At 36.3% G+C, this 12,384-nt stretch overlaps 1 protein-coding gene across 3 annotated transcripts in view; it reads right to left on the reverse strand.

Annotated features, from left to right (window-relative positions):
• Positions 1 to 266: 266 nt before the first annotated feature.
• The window catches only part of NRIP1 (nuclear receptor interacting protein 1), a 190,436-nt gene continuing 178,318 nt past the window's right edge, over positions 267 to 12,384 (reverse strand). The window contains exons 5-8 of one of the 3 annotated variants that reach the window (XR_007477670.1): positions 4,783 to 4,853; positions 3,936 to 3,988; positions 3,449 to 3,488; positions 267 to 366 (exon numbers count right to left, since the gene is read on the reverse strand). The gene's annotated coding sequence lies outside the window, so the exon portion shown is untranslated. The remainder of the gene's footprint in view (positions 367 to 3,448; positions 3,489 to 3,935; positions 3,989 to 4,782; positions 4,854 to 12,384) is intronic. The other 2 variants (XR_007477671.1, XR_007477673.1) reach the window with 2 other exon arrangements.

Here is a 12,384-nt window from a genome sequence, read left to right on the forward strand (position 1 = left end):
AGTTTCCAGACTGTGGGTGTATAGGGAGCACAAGCAGTATAACCAGATGTCCTCTTTCTCATTTAAGAGCTTAGATTTCAAGTGACACTTGCATATTTTTCATATAGACTGCTGAATTTCATAGTAGAATGAATGTTCTCTGCGACGAGATGCTGTGATCTTTGAAAATGAATGTAAATCCCTATCCTCACAGGCAGTCTCCAAAGGCAATCTGAAAAATGCATCTAGATGTTTGAACATAAACAGTGAAAGCAAGAGGAAAAGAGTCCTTACCAAATGGAGTAGAATACCAAATGAATGGAGTGCCAGCTCTTTTATTCTTGCAGAGGAACAAAATGTCTCCTTTTTATTCCTTTTCTTTAGTGTCTGTAACCATCAAATGATTTAATTAATACTTGGCACTTAGACAATAAATATTATACCCCTTTCTTCTTTGATCATAAGACCAGCAGGAAGATAAGCAAAAAAGTAAATATTTCTAGAGGTTCACAAATACCTGAATTCAAACTAATCGCGGGTGCAAATGAGAGATAACACTTTCATCACTGGATTTAAGCTGCTTTTTAACCTGATAAAGTCTCAACCTCAACATTGATTTTTCTCTAAAATAAATAACTTATCTGGAGGAAGAACAGATGAGTTTACATCCTGCAGAAATAACTTAGGATGCTGATTCTCTAAGGTTTGTTGTAAGACTAAGAAATATTGACCAAGAACAACAAGAAAATTCCCATCCAAAATAATGTGAGCAGTTTAAAACTTTATTTTTGTATTTTGCCTTTATTCTCAGTACTTCCTGTAAAGAGCTTAGTAATCACTCTTTGTCATTTATCTTCTCAATATTTACATGTATAAAATAGTGAAGGGAAAATAATCATTTCTAATGACTAAAACAAAGAGGGTTTAGATAAAATTTTAAGGACCTAAGTGGATTATTGGAGCAATTAGACAGATAATCCCTGCAAAAATTCACAAATGTGGTTGAGGTAAACATTGTTTTGTTAGACTTTGAGCCTATAGATTTCAGATAATCACCTTGATTTTCTCTTTACTCTTCATGAAGACACACAGGCTAAGTAATTTGTGTAACATATATTATCTATATGCTGCTTTCAGTGCCATCATCTGTTTAATCAACATTTATGGTTAGTTGACTTTCCTTAATTAAAAAAGGAAGATTAACTTAGCCATTAATTTGCAATCTAAAAGTATAAGCTTCCACCTTGCCAAACAAATAACTAGCACTGGCAAATGACTGTGTGATTCCACTTGACTGATTTTTAGTGACAACATGGCGTAGTGACCTTAAGAGGGATAACATGGTACAAACGTAGTGTAAATATATATCAGATAATGTTAAGTGAAAAAAATAGACCACACTATTACATCTCCACTATAATTAAAACTGTTAAAAGTAAGACAAGAAATGAACGGAAACAGGGAGAAAACATAATGGGTTAGTTCATTGCCATCATCAAAAATTTGGGTTCAACTAGACTTAGATTCAACTGAAATTTAGTGAATCCCTACTATGTATCAAACACTATGCCAAGTTCTTTCATTCTCCTTTATCTCATTATCTTTCATCAATCTTGTAGGAATGGTTTATTATTATACTCATTTTACCTAAGAAAAAAAATAAATTTCAAAGAAAAGACTAGATTATATAACTTTGTGAGAGACCAGAGTAAGCCAGGGTCCCTGATGTCTTTCATGTATTTCTTACAACACATAGTGGCTTAAAAATAAATAAATATAACTCGAAAGCCTAATCAGTTCAACTATCCAGTGGTTTAAAAAATACACAATATATGCTATATGTAATACACTAGGCCTCACTGTCATTAGGTATGAGGCTTTCAGGAATTACATCTTGCATTACAGAGTAGGACAGTCACGGAAGTCCACGTGGATAAAGCTGCAATGGACTGTGGAAAGAGATCCAGAATATACCTCTGTGAAGAACCTTTATTCTGAACTCCTCTTATCTGTCTAAAGGCAGAGACTCCCCAAAGAATTCAGCTATCATAAATCCCTTTTCCAGGGGATTTTTGTGGCCATGAAGAAGGTGAGAAAAGACCACTTGCACCTGCATAAACAAACATTATCACAAACTTTCTTATCTCCTGTTTTTTCCTCTAAGAACCCATTTATTTTTTCTAAAGAAACCCATCTTTTTCTGAGAATCCTTTTCTCACCCCTGCCTTTCTACTTTTAAGTTAGATATATAAGCCCCTAATCTTAGCTGTTTAATGAGCCACTTCATTTGTGTACTCCCATGTCCAAACAAACTTTTTTTTTCTCTTGCTAATCTGTCTTTTTTGTCAGCTTAATTTGCAGTACCCCAGTCCCTTAATATAAGTGGGTAGAGGAAAAAGTTTTCCTCCCCAAGAGTTTGGTGATGAGAATAGGATGGTTGGAACTCATCAATCACTCTGGAGGCTGCCATATTGAGATATTTTACTATAAAGAAGCATATGCCTCTATACATTATGAAACTGTGTATTCATAAACTTGCCAGTATACTAAAGAATGCTGGTTTGTAGCAGACAGTTCACATTGCCTGCATGTTCTTTTTCTCTGGAAATTGAGGTCACTAAGTGTTAAGAGTTGTAAACAGGACCTCCCTGGTGTTGCAGTGGTTACGAATCTGCCTGCCAATGCAGGGGACATGGGTTCGATCCGTGGTCCAGGAAGATCCTACATGCCATGGAGCAACTAAGTCCGTGCCCCTAAACTACTGAGCCTGCACTCTAGAGCCTGAGAGCCACAACTACTGAGCCTGTATGGAGCCTGTTCTCTAGAGCCCGCAAGCCACAACTACCGAGCCCACATGCTGCAACTACTGAAGCCCACACACCTGGAACCCATGCTCCACAAAAAGAGAAGCCACCACAATGAGAAGCCCAGGCACCTCAACGAAGAGTAGCTCCTGCTCACCACAACTAGAGAAAGTCTGTGCGCAGCAACGAAGACCCAATGCAACCCCCCAAAAAAAGAATTGTAAACAGTATGTGTGGATAGAACTAAGACTAATAAGATTGAAGAAAAAAATCCTATGCAAAGTATTTAAAGAATGTAGAATGTTTTTATTTAGGAAAAAAAGGAGAGTAATCTTGCCCTGAAGTAATTTTTTAGAGGTTTTCAACACATTGTTCCAAAACAAGAAAGAGGAAAATAAAGGACAAAATCCTGATGGAAATAAAAAGTTATAAAGAGTTGGTAGAAAAGAAACAGGAGAAAGAAGAGAGCAAGAGAGAATAGCTTATGTGGTTAAACTGGCTAAGATTGAATGGATTTGTTACAAGGAGATTTTTATCAATAACCACTGTAAAACTAAAATGACAAAGTTTTCTTGGATTACTTGTCTGCTCTTAATAACAGATTATAAAAGGTTTTTCTTTACCTTTTGAGTCTTTCACCTAGGAACAAAGATTCTGTGTCTTACCAGAATAATTTCTTGTGCTTTATGTTGTCTTTATCGTGTCCTGAAAATGAACAGAACCAAAACTAAGTTCTCTAAATGTTAAAAGAGCTAATTTGTGTATTTGTTTTAATAATCATATAACCTCCTATATTTACTTAAAAAATTATTTTTTATTGGGTAAAAGTCACATAATATAAAACATACTATTTTAACCATATTTAACCATACAGTTCGGTGGCACTAAGTACATTCACATTATTGTGCAACTCTCACCATCATCCATCTCCTGAATTTTTCACCTTCCTAAACTGAACCTCTGTCCCCTTTAAACACTAACTTCCCATTCCCCCTATATTTACTTTTTAAATCTTTTATTATCACTTTGGTTGAATAGTATTGTTTCATATTGATCTGTGATCCTGTTTAATCAAGTGTTCAAACCTTTTGACATTTTTGATAACTTCTCCAAATCAAATTCTAAATAAAGTCTTATTGACCTTGAACTGACCTTGAGATTTCCCAGAGAATCCCTGGAAATTTTCAAAGAATTTCTTTTCTTACCTTGTAAAAAGAGAGTTGTCACACTAATTAGGTTTATTTGATAAGCTAAATTGCATGGGAAGCATTGTCAAATAAGTAGAGATACTTACATTCCTAGTTATATTTGTATGTGTATATGTTATTAATGTAAGTATGTCAGAAATTATATAAAGTTTTTTAGAAATTTGACAATGTCCTTACTACCCATAATATGTCTTGTTATAATTTTATCAGTCGTAATTCCAGTTATTTTTAAAAGTCGTATGTGACAAAGTCATCTAAATTTCCTTTTCAATTGCCTTATAATAAACTCTCATCAGATCTTTAACCACAGTCATTTAAGCCTTTAGTGATTCACACATAGTTACTGTTTTACTCTGATTCTTTTCTGAAAGTTCTTACAATCAGCTACTGGCCAAAGTGCTTCATCTTCATCAAAAAGGACTGTCTCAGAGACTCATGAAAAGGACTATGACAGGTATTCTGAAGTATAAGCTTCTAATGGCATTGCTTAAATAACTTTAAGATCATATACTGGAATGAATAAGGATTTCCACAATGAATGGAAAAGCTAATGAGTTCACAAAACCACTAACCCAAGATCAAACAGAATAAGAATTAATTATGTGGAGCTGAAAGAACTAATGAAGAAGGATTATGGTTTCTTTTTTGACTTTTTCTCAGAGTGTTACTGGTTTTTTAATGTTCTGTTTTCTTGATATAAAGAACCTCTTTCTTTTAAGCTATCTATACACAATAATTGAATAGATGGTACCTTGTAAGTAAAAATGAAGCATTTATCTTTTTCTTGTTACCTGATCCCTCCAGAATGCAGAAACTCTGGCAATATAGTTATTTGTGTAAGTTCAATAAGAATATTTTCTCCCTGTAACAGGACATAATTGAAAACATTAGTTTTACTAAAGCTTTCACTGGAATGTCATATTTGAGAATGATGTGCATAGCATCAGTTATAACCATACAGTTTTAAGAAACTAGGTTGACTTTATTTTTGTTTTTATTATTATTTTTTTGTGTGGTACGCAGGCCTCTCACTGTTGCGGCCTCTCCCATAGCGGAGCACAGGCTCCGGAGGCGCAGGCCCAGTGGCCATGGCTCATGGGCCCAGCTGCTCCACGGCATGTGGGATCCTCCCGGACCGGGGCATGAACCCGTGTCGCCTGCATCGGCAGGCAGACTCTCAACCACTGTGCCACCAGGGAAGCCCCTAGGTTGACTTTATAAAGCCAATGCTTACAAAGCCCTCCTTAAAAAAACTGGTGCTGTATCTGATTTATAGGATTCCAAGCCTTACAAATAAGTAAGGTTAGTAACTTCCTGACCAGCTCAGGAATTGTAGAATATTTGGGGAACCTTAAGAAGAGACAAATTCACCCAAATCTACAGATACTGCAAATAAAGTCTGATGGCGAGTTCTTGGCTTGACTTCCCGAATTCAAGAGGCTTTAAAATGTTCCAGCATGGGCTTCCCTGGTGGCGCAGTGATTGAGAGTCCGCCTGCTGATGCAGGGGACACGGGTTTGTGACCCGGTCTGGGAAGATCCCACATGCCGGGGAGCGGCTGGGCCCGTGGGCCCGTGGGCCATGGACACTGAGCCTGCGCGTCCGGAGCCTGTGCTCCGCAACGCGAGAGGCCACAATAGTGAGAGGCCCACGTACCGCAAAAAAAAAAAAAAAAAAGTTCCAGCAAAGCAAACTTCAAAAGGTCTATATAGTCAATTTCCATCCTTGCCACATTTATGTAAATGACCAGGCCAAATTTAATGAAACTAGACTTATTTTGTAAGCAAGAGTAATTTTACTTTGCCTATTTTTGATCAAAATTGGGGTGACCATAGAGAAAAAAATTATATTTTATTGAAAATCTGTAATGCATCCTTGTGGGTTATCAGATTCTAGTCCTATTCATTGTCTTTGAGCTGTTCTTGCCTCTTTCTAAACTGGATCCTACAATCTTGTTGGCAATTAATCTTTCTAGTTTTACTCCTACCCTCCTGACTTGGCATCACTGAGGACTAAAACTGCCCTTTTCCCAAAGAGCTGCAAGCTGAAGCTAGATGAATTAGCACAAAAAATTCATCACCATAACTGTGGATCACTCAAAAATTTTACTAGAAACCTGCATCTTCCATACTCTGCTCCAGGAAATAACCATGACTGTGATACTGTCACTACCATCCTTACTATCCCATCTAAAGACACTTTGAATGGAACAACAAACAAAACAAAACCCCCGGGTTTGTAGTCTATTCTGGTCATTATTCTTTATTTTTCTTTTGTTTCCATAGAAATATCCCCCATTAAGTGCCTAATTGCTTAAGGTCTAACTTTGGTGGGTGCCCCACCGCTACTTGTACCACTGCCTCCTGAAATAAGATACAACTGTATAATTTTACTGACCTATTCCCAGGACTAGAATGCTGATTCAATGAGATATGGGGCAATCAGACAACCCAGCTTATTTATGAAACTTATGGGAAGTTTCAGACAGGGAAATTAAACACATAAAGCACAAAATTATAACAATGTGTATGATTTTTTTTTTTTCTGAACTTCCTTTATTTGTCTAAAGAGATTTCTCCCCAAAGAATTCAACTATCATAAATACCTTCTCTGGGGGTGGTGGTGGGGAATTTTATGGCTATGAAGAAGACAGAAAAAGACCACTCACACTGGCATAAACAAACATCACAAACTTTCTTATCTCCCATTTGTTTTCCTAAGAACCCATTTATCTTTCCTAAAGAAACCCAGTTGTCAGTCCCGTAGAAGTTTTTCCTCCTTCTCGCTTTCCCCTGTTAAATTAGAAATATAAGCCATTTACCTAAGTGAATAGAGGATAAGACCACCTCAACCCCTGCCACAGTGATTAAAGATTTAGTTCAGCAAAAAGAATGGGCTCAGAAGATTTAAAGGTAGTAAATAAATGACAATGCCCACTGAAAGGGGACAAAGGGACAAAAGAAGAGAAGAGAAATGTAGAAAAGCTGCAAAGTCAATAGAAACAAAGCACTCTTTGGTTGATATTAAAACAAGCCTATAAACTAACCATTACATAAATAAATATGGCAAAGTAGGGCTCAGTAAACTAAAATCAATTCTTTATCTTACATAGACCATTGGAAAGTAAACATTGGACTGAGAAGAATTTATGTTAGCCCAAACAGTATTTAGAAAATAGGATTCTCATCTATTAAATACATTTAAGTAATTTGTATTTAATTTCTTTCAAAAGAGTGGAATGAAAACATTCGTAAATGCTCCTTATTGTTCTGACATGATCAGAATGAAATTCCACATGCAAACTAGAACTTTCTAATTTCATGCTCAAACTAAATCTCAGATGAAGATGACCATGACCTCTTGGAAAGAATTATAAACCTGGAATAAGAAACCTTGGTCCTCATCTTCACAGTACACATCTATATTTTGTCTATATTTTCTAAGGCTCTTTGCCACTATGAATGGCTTTCTAGAACCAGCTCGATGAAGCTGACATGTTAGACATCCAAAGCTAATAAGTCAAAATGCCTAAAGAAAAGGCAATTATTTTGACCTAGAGGACACAAAATATGGGCATTCCATACGATCCTCCCCCACTACCACATCTCCGCATACACAAATCACACTAGGTGTGTCATTTCCTAAGGTTGGAAGACAGGTCAACTTATCCTCAGGCCAAGAACTATAGCTGGATGGTGTAATCTGAAAAACTTCCCAGGTATTTTCCTCCAAAAGTTTATCCCCACACTTGCTTTACAGCCTCACTGTTAAACCTCTCTTTGGGATCAAAGATCTCTCTTCAGATTAAATGACGGTGTAAAGGTGAAAACAACTGTCCCAGTGCTAGTCACATAGCACATCCTCAATTAAATGCTTACTGAAAAAAAATGAGCTATACCTCCGAATAAATGCCTTAAACAGTTAGACAGAGTCACCATTTTATGGCCACTTCATAACCAATATTGACTGCACAATTCTCTTCTCCTCTTCTTTAGGCGTGTGGAGAAGTGCAAGCTCTGTCACCATTCTTTCTACTTATCCTGCTCCATTGCCTCATAACCCTTGCTCCATCGATAATCCTGTATTTATCTTGTATTTTCAATCACTTGTTTTACACTGGCTTTTTCTCTCAGGCCATAATTATGGTCAAGTCTCTCACATACTAAAATGATCCACATTTGGCCCTGTTTGATCTTTTAATGAGTAGCCAATCTTCATCCTTCAGGTCAAAGTGTTCTTTAAGGAAGTCTGTATGCAGAATCCTCTTTCTCTGATCAAGTCTCTATTCAAACATTTTAATCTGGCTTCTCCCTTACAATTAAAATGTGGCAAAAATAGCTACCACAAGCTTCTTAGTTGCTAATTACAGGAGCTTCTGTTCAAAAGCCACATTATTTTATTTCTTGTAAAAAATTTTTTTAATGACACCCACCTTCCTGAAACCCACTTAGCTTCAATCACACACAATACTCCCGGTTTTCTTTTCTTTCTGATCTTTCTTTTCCAATTGGCTTTTCTGGCTTTGTTTTCTCCTTTCACCCTTCAAATACTGATGTTACTCATGGTTCTTTGCTCGACTCTACCTTCTGTTCTCAGTCTTCACACTTTCCTTGGTGACCTCAACCATCTTTACAGTTTCAATTTCACCTATGTTCCCAAACATCGCTCTCCAACACTAGCTACTCTACTGACTTCCTGTAAAATATTTGTAACTGCTTCTTGACAGGACTTTCATAGAAACTTCAAACTCAGCCTGTTCAGTGTGGACAATTTATCCAAATATTCTCATCTGCCAGGAATTTAAATTATGTCCATTACCAAACAACTCTCAAGACTTGTCCATTCTAAGTCATAAATATGTCTTGAATATGTCTCTTCCCCTCACTCTCCACCATTCTCCCTTAGCTCTTGCCTTGGACAATGATGATGCCCTAAAATTCATTTTTTTGGGCTTCTCAATTCATTCTCCTCCCTATGCCTGTCTGTCACCCACAAGAAAAAATCCAAAATCCTTAGCTTAGCAAACTCATTCAGACTTCTTCTAGTCTCCTGCCATTGCCCCACCATTCATGTATTCATTCAGTCAAGAAATGTTTATTATAATTACTTAATATTTATTCTTTTAAATATAACGATGAATAAGGCATAGTCCATGAACCTGTAAAATTTACAACCAAGTAGAGAGGAAAGACAAATAAATATTTTTAAAGTGATAGAAACTATGTCTTTGGGGTATATATTCAATACAGAAGTAGCATGAGAGAAAGAGTATGTAATTTTTCTGAGTGATATATATTAGGAAAAGATTCATAGGCAAAATTATGCTATACCTGAATCTTGAAAGAGCAAAATGGCGAAGGAGGGAGAGTTTAAGAAAGCCCTGTGCTCTAGAGAAACCAAATTACTTGAAGTTTCCTGTATTATCCCTGGGCTTTCATACATGTAACTATACATACTGCTCCAATGTCTTCTCTCTTGGACACCTAATACAATTTTTCTGAGCCATCTAAAATGTCACTTATCATGTGAACCCTTTTATGACCCTTCCATAGACTAAATCCTTTTCTTCTCCCTGATCCATAGCTTGCCCGTGCCTCTAACTGCATTGTGGTTGTTTGTTCCCTCTTTAGTTATTCGTAGCTAGGAATTATGTGGTTTTCATCTCTGCATCTTGATTTCTGGTAGATAACAATCACAGTTTCTATCATTATCTGTTGAATGCCCATAATTTACAGTGTCTGATGTACATAATCTCTAATTTTCACAAAAACCCTTAAGTGTACACATTATTATTATGTTTATAAGTGACAAAACTAAGGGTCAGAGAGGCCATATTTGCCCAACTGGATACAGTTGGTAAGTAGTTAAGCTGATATTAAAACTTAGATGTCAATCTGTCTCCAAAGCCTATATCCTTATAAATGAACTACAGTATCATCCTAGTGGGTCCTGAAGAAATGTTGAAGGAATAAATGGATGAATTAATAAATGAATCATTGAATTTATGATTTTCTGGAGTTGAAATGATAAAAAATTAGGGCTAGCCCCATACTCATTAGCTCCCTTTCTTATATGAGTCACTGTCTGAACCCACAAAATTTCATTTGCAGTCTTGCTGCATGTATCCTAATCATCTGTCCTGATCTGTTTGTATCTTGAATACAACTATCCCAATAAAAAAAATGGGGTTTTTCATGAGCACTTCCACATCATAAAATTCCACCTGAAAGTAATTACATAATGGTGACTAAGCACAAGATATTATCTGCAGATTAAAAAGTCTTTTTGTCCACATAGGAAAACAACCTAATAAATAAAATGTGGTTACTGCTATAATTAAATAAGTTTTTGAAATATAGTCTCACTCTTCTCAGATAATTTACATATCTGTTATAATTCCTTCAGATGCAGTTATACAATAAGTAATGTGTAATATAAAAATACCCAAATAGGAATAAAGTTTGTTTTGGTGTTATTTGGTGTTTACCTTGTCTGGAAAACCTAGAAATCAAAAATTTGAGAATGATACATAATTATCATTTTGTTTTATGCATTTTGTACATATCTTTCATAAGCAAGTTCTGTACTTTGTAACCTCATAAAGAAAAATTGAGACTATCTGAACCCACTAAATAGCTACTTTAAGCATACTCATACTCCATTAATGCAAAATGAGGTTCTAGTGGCTTCTGTATTACTCAGTATACACTAAACTATGCTGTAGTAACACATAAACCTCTAAATCCAAGGATATGGTAGGTTACATGTCTCCAATTATGTCCATATCCTAATCCCCAAAACCTGTGAATGTTGCCTTACATGCAAAAGGGATTTTGCAGATTAAGTTAAAAATTTTGAGATGTGGAAATTACACAGGATTATCTGGATGGATCCAATGTATTCACAAGTATCCTTACAACAAATGAAGGCAGGAGGCTCGGAGTCAAAGAAGGAAACGTGAAGATGGAAGCAGAGAAAAGACAGAGAGAGGAAAAAAAGAGAGAGAAAGACAGAGACAGATTTGAAGATGCTATGTTGATAGATTTGAGGATGAAGGAAGGGACCACAAGGCAAGGAGTGTAGGTGCCCACTAGAATCTTGAAAAGGCAAGGACACAGATTCTCCCCAAAAGCCTCTGGTAGGAATGCAGCCTCAACAAAACTCTGATTTTAGGACTTCTGACTTCCAGCCATGTAAGGTAATAAATTTGCGTTACTTTAAGACACTTAGTTTAAAGTAATTTGTTACAGCAGCAACAGGAAAGTAAGACAAAGGGTCTTAACGTTTTAAAAAGTTGTCACTTTAGGCATGATACATGTCCATCACTGGACAGTGCAGGGACTTTCTTTTATGTATTATAGTTAGTCAAGGACCCACGTTGACAGAGACTCCACCAATTGAAAATCATCAGTTGCCCCAGCAAGGGGGAAGAGAGTGTGTGGTGATTTCAGACCCATTCTTCTATATTTTGGTCTACAAAGTAACACATGGCGCTTCTGTTTACAATCCTTTGGCCAGGAAAATCATATGATCCTGCCTAACTGAAAAGTTGCTGGGAAGTATAACCCTCCATAAGCCTGGAGGGAAAAACTGGACATTGGTGGGCACTAGTAAGGTCTGCCTCCACCATACCTGATGGAGTTGATGAAATCCTTGGTCAAGATAGGTGAAAAGAAATCTTTCTGACCTGGCCTGGTCTAGATTCTACTCTTTCATAGATCAGAGTCTGCTCTTCTGTGCCAGTTTGTGTTGGGATGACCAGCTCCTTGTATTGTCAGAACCTATATTGTTAATTACAGAGAATTCTCAATTATCTGAAATCATTCATATCTAGATGTCATGTAAAAAATCTTTATTAACTCTCTCTGTAACTCTAGCTATTGCAAAGCTATGCACAATTGAGAATCTGAGAAGTTTATTTCTCCGTATTGTGTGAAATACCAGCTGCAAGTGCAAATCATGCTGGGTTTGGCATCTCCTTATTTTTCAGTGTTGTTTTCTGTATCTTTATTTGAGCCACATTGGAGCAGACCAAAAAATTATAACCCACTCTTTCTTTTTGTAGAAGAGAACAGCTCACAGGTAGACTGAATTCTGAAAACAGAATCCTAATGTACTATTGGACACCCCAAATTTTCACTAATGCTGCTAGAGTAGTCTAGAACTCTATGCTTAACCACTTCATGTAAATTTCATGTATATTACAATGTTCTCACTAGGTTGTGATGTTAAATATATGTGATTAAATGTTATAGATAAGAAAAACCAAGTTTTATATATATATATATATATATATATGTATATAGAGAAATTATATATATACACATATATATATGGAAGGGAGACAACAGTAACACAATAACAGCTGGACCACTCTAGCTATGATAGGTATT

The sequence above is a fragment of the Orcinus orca genome, chromosome 5 (assembly GCF_937001465.1).
Source record: "Orcinus orca chromosome 5, mOrcOrc1.1, whole genome shotgun sequence".
In the NCBI taxonomy this organism is placed as follows: domain Eukaryota; kingdom Metazoa; phylum Chordata; class Mammalia; order Artiodactyla; family Delphinidae; genus Orcinus; species Orcinus orca.